The sequence below is a fragment of the Echinops telfairi genome, unplaced genomic scaffold (assembly GCF_000313985.2).
Source record: "Echinops telfairi isolate 266 unplaced genomic scaffold, ASM31398v2 ScPeMD7_443;HRSCAF=831, whole genome shotgun sequence".
Taxonomy (NCBI): Eukaryota; Metazoa; Chordata; class Mammalia; order Afrosoricida; family Tenrecidae; genus Echinops; species Echinops telfairi.
Genome location: NW_022104341.1, coordinates 7,910,563 through 7,915,804, shown reverse-complemented (window position 1 = coordinate 7,915,804; position 5,242 = coordinate 7,910,563).

The following is a 5,242-nucleotide window of genomic DNA, read 5'->3' as shown; positions in this document are numbered from 1 at the left end:
TTTTTTTAAAAAGATGAGTGTGAACAGCAGGTGTGTGTCACTTCCAGGCCAGGAGTCCCTTGGGAGCCCTGATTTTTCAGAAAGCAGACGGTGCCTTTTCACCCTCCTTGTCCCTGCTGCAGGCTAGAGGCAGAAGGCACCTAAAAGAGATGCTGGCCACACCCAGGGGAGAAGCCTCGGATTCACTGCCCGCAAGACGCCACCCGGCAACCAGAAACATTCACATTGGACTGTGCTAAAATTTAGAGCTTTATTTGGGGGAACAACTGTTGTTGTTGCGTGCCATCAAGTTGCTTCCAACTCACAAGGACCTCCTGTACAACAGAACGAAATGCCTTCCAGTCCTGCGCCATCCTCACAATTACTGTTCTGCTTGAACTCACTTGTGCAGCCACCACGTCACTCTATGTCCTGGAGAGTCTTTCTCTTTTTCGCTGACCTGCTACCTACCCAAGCATGATGTCCTTCTCCAGGGACTGGTCTCACCTGGTAACATGTCCAAAGTCCGTGAGGTAAAGTCTTGCCACCCTCACTTCTAAGGAGCATTCTGGCTCTACTTCTTCCAAAACAGATTTGTTTGCTCCTCTGGCAGTCCGTCCGCGGTACCTATTCTTTCCCCACACTATAATTCAACTGCATCGATTTGTCTTCTACTTTTCTTACTTATTGTCCAACTTTCACAAGTACATGAGAAAACTAAAAATATAGAATGACTTGCTATTGCAACTTGTACAACTACGTAGTATTACCATATCTATCATCCCTTCCATCTACACAGAGTTTACACTCCTGGGAGAGAGCCCACAGAAAGCAGACCTATATAGACAATAAGAAACTTCTAAAATCCATCTGGACATTCCCTCATTCTTAAATATAATGAAGCACTCAAGATTACAGGATCTAGAGGGAAAAATAAGCAGCAGCAGCAGCCAAATATATATATATATATATATAACAATAAGATAAACAATAAGATAAACAATAATAATCCAGAAAAAAGAAGAGAGATTATCTATGGAATAGAAGAAGAGTATAACATATGTGTGTACCTATGTATTTGTATATGTATATATCCACATTAGTGTCCTCAAAGTGATTTGAAAAGATATTACATTTACAAAATCAGAACTGGTTATTCCTATCCTGCAGCTCCTCACCCCCTCCACACACACACACACACACACACACACACACACACACACACACCATTAATGTCCTGCATTTCAATGGTCATTCTTTCTATTATATAGGTTTTCCAAAAGTTATTTGAAATTAAGCATTTGGCTGCTGAAATTTTAAAACTTAGTAGAAAGGTGGAAAGATAACGTGTAGCGCCTACCCTAGTTTGTCGCTGAGTGGTGCAGTTCAGAGCTCCAGGGCGGCTGTGCAAACCCACTCGGTGGAGCCTTAGAAAACAAGTGTGGCAAGATAACTGCTTCTCAAAGGTCACAGCTGTGAACACCCTGTATAGTTCTGCTCTGAGTTGAACTTGACTCACCGCCTTGAACATAAAGACCTTTCCTAGAACATAAAGCAAAAGATGGTATCGATCAAGAAAAACCTTTATTGAAAATGTACAACAAAGAGAATCAATGCAGAAGATTCAACACCTAACAGAAGTTCTAAAAAGGTAAAAAAAAAATTCAAGCAGGGAAGAATGATATAACTAAAAAATAACAGATAGACACGAGACTTTCCAACAATTTATAGAACTATGGAGTGAAAAAATAATGGACATTTTTCACAAACTTCTTGAAGCCCCCTCCTAATTTATAAATATTGAAGGAGGACATAAATAATCCCAGGAAAGGAGTTAGATAGTGTTATGCAAAATGAGGAGGAAAAAGTCCCCCACAAGACACCACATCGTGAACACCAAATATTAAGGAAAGGTTTTTTTAAACCTCCAGAGAAAAAGATCATTTTCTAAGGAACAATAATCAAACTTCCTATCAGTAAGAGTGGAACAATGCCTTTGCAGTTTGGGGGTGGGGGTGGCGTTGAGGCTGGGGAGGCAGGGGAAGGAAATGCTTGACTATAGAACCCTGTGTCCTGCCTATCGATGTGTGAAGGCACACTAAAGGCATTTTCAGATGTGCAAGGATGCACATTTTATCTCCCATCTGTTTTTCTGGGGAAGATACTGTTGGATACACTCCAGAGAAATGAGGTGTCTGTCCAAATTAACAAAGAGGTAGATGTGGAACAAAGGAAAGCTTAGACTTAACTCAGGAGCATCATGAAAAATAATTCCAGGATGTGCTAAGGTTTGCAAAACAACCTACAGTGGAGTAGGAAGTCAATCAACCTATGCAATATATAGAATGACCAGTGAAATGGATGACACAAGCAGTTTAGTGCAGAGAACTTTGTTTCTTTTCTCAACATGACAAAGGCCATTGGGAATTCCAGGAAAGGGAAAAATTAAAAGATTATTCCAGAAAATCATGATCCAAATATGAATCCAGCTTAAAAACAGCATGCATTTAAGCAATTTCTGAAATTATAAGAGAATTCATTCCAGTTGGACACAAGACAATTCTTCTCCAACTAGCCTTGAGGTTATGACCTTTGACCTAGGAAAAGGGAAACGTAATTTTTGCACATTGCTTGACTATGCAATAAACAAGGACAAAAAACTTGCGATAATATAAATTTGGCCAGGGAGAGGTTGAGATTCAATTTTCAGAATCAACCTATACACAGCATGAAAAGGGGTTGTAATAAAGAATTAATTTGGCATTCACTTTGAAAATGTAAAAACAAAAGTATAGCTGAAGGTGGAAAATAGGACAAAACAGGTAATTGCCTCACCAGAGTACAAAGAGGCTTCATTAAGTTTGTGGGAAAGGATCCAGTATCTTTTCATTCCATTTTTCCATGAACTTTTTGAAGCCCCTTCGCTCATACAGCATAGGTCTACACTTCAACGTGAATGATAATCCCCCGTCAGAACTACCCTGTCTGAATTACTGCAACAGCTTCTGAGCTACTGCCGCTGCTTCCGTCCAGACCTCCCTACGGTTATTTGCAACATGAAAGCCAGGCAAATTCTAAATACCAGTTGGGCCGCACGACTCCACTCCTCAAAACCTTTTTCTTTTTTTAAAGATCGTTTTATTGGGGCTCTTCCAGCTCTCATAACATTCCATACGTCAATTGGATCAAGCATCCTTATACATACGTTGCCAGCATCATTTTCTAAACACTTTCTATTTGAGCCCTTGGTATCAGCTTCTCAATTTTCCCTTCCACCCTCATGACCCCTTGATAAATGATGATTATTTTGATATCTTACAGTGACCGCTGTCTCCCTTCACCCATGTTTCTGTTGTTCGTCCCCCTCAAGGGTGGTGGGGTGGGGGTGTAGGTATGCGTCGAACACTGCAATTGTTTTCCCTTTCTTCCCCTCCCCTCCACCTCCCCCCAATATCCTTCTGGTATCGCTACTCCCATTTCTGTTCCTGAGAGGTTTATCTGACCTGGATTCCGTGTGTCCTGAGCTCATATCTGTACCAGTATACATGTGCCAGTCTAGCCAGAACTGAAAGGCAGGACTGGGGTCGTGATAGTGGGGGATAAGGAAGCCTCAAAGAACCAGAGGAATATTGTGTGTTTCACTGGTGCTGTATTGTGCCCTGGTTGACTCATCCCTTTCTTGTGACCCTTCTGGGAGGGGATCGCCTATTGTCTATAGATGGGTTTTGGGTCTCTGCACCAACACCTCGTTCTCAACAATATGTTTTCTGTTTCTTTGTTTGGTTGGGGTCTCCTGTGTCTGTTACCTGATGCCATCAACACCTCATGATTGCACAGGCTGGTGTGCTTCTTATGCGTGGGCTTGTTACTTCTCTGATAGATGGCTGCTTGTTTAACTTCAAGCCTTTGAGACCCCAGACGCTGTATCGTTTGATAGCTGGTCACCATCAGCTTTCTTCACTACATTAGCTTATGCACCCATTTTGTCTTCAGCCATCTTGTCGGGAGGGTGAGCATCACAGAATGCCAGGTTGTTAGAACAAAGTGTTCTTGTATTGAGGGAGGGCTTGAGCAGAGGCCCACGGTCCATCCCCTTCCTCAATGTATTGCCATATAAAAATGTGTATAAATATAAATATAGGCCAAAACCTCTATATTTATCCTCAAAGTCTCTCAATGACTTCCCACTACACTCCATAAAAGCATAATTGAGGCAGACTAACAAAAGGAACTCCATTTTTGTTAGCTGCTAAATGACTTGCCCATTTCTCCCTCCCATCTTGGACAGCTGACTGCTAGTTTACCTGTCTGCTCCTCCTCCCCTTATGGGAAATCTCTGCTAGGATTAATTTTAGAATGTACTCTCATGTTCCCAGGATTCAGGACATTACAATTAGTTTTGACTATTCAATATATAATTTCTTTTTATTATTTTTTGATATTGTCCATTTTGATGTTGTAACCTGAATGGTGCAGTTAATCTTGTTATGATAACCAGAATGTTATAATCAATCTTGGTCCTGTTTCTTTTATGATAACAAATGCACCATGTAATACATGCTTGCTCTTCTTGAAGATAAAATTAACCCATTAATTTTGCTTTCTGATTCTGCTCATGCTTGCTTGAATCCTAGACAGGTGATAAATTAGTTTTTAGCCTTTAAAGATGGACTGAGAAGTCCACTCAGGGCTGCTGTGAGGGGAAATAACTTTAGTTTCTCGGTAGCCCACTAGCTGAATAAAGACTCTTCTAAATTTCAAGACATTACACTGGCTGTCATTTAGTTGAACCCATAACCTAAGTCCTTATGTTGATCCACACAGCCTTATGTCATCTCCTCTGTATCTCTGATTTCCTCACCTACTCCTTTGCCCTTTGCCCACTCCATTCCAGCCCCACTAGCCTCCTTTAAAAAAAAACAAAAAAAAAAAACCCACTGCCATCGAGACAATGCCCACACGTAGTGACCCTACAAGACAGAGTAGAACTGCCCCTGTGGGTTTCTGAGTGTAAATCTTTACAGGAATCGAACACCTCATCTTTCTCCTATGGAGCAGCAGGTGGTCTGGAACTGCTGACCTTGTGGTGAGCAGCTCATGGCATAACTCACTACACTACTTGCCAATCCCTGCATGCGCCAGACACACTTCTGCTTTGGACCTTTGCTGTTTCTTCTGCCTGGAACTCTCATCCCCAACATGGGCATTTGGAAAACTTCTCAAATAAGCGAACACCAAACGCTTGATTTAAAATTGATACTCC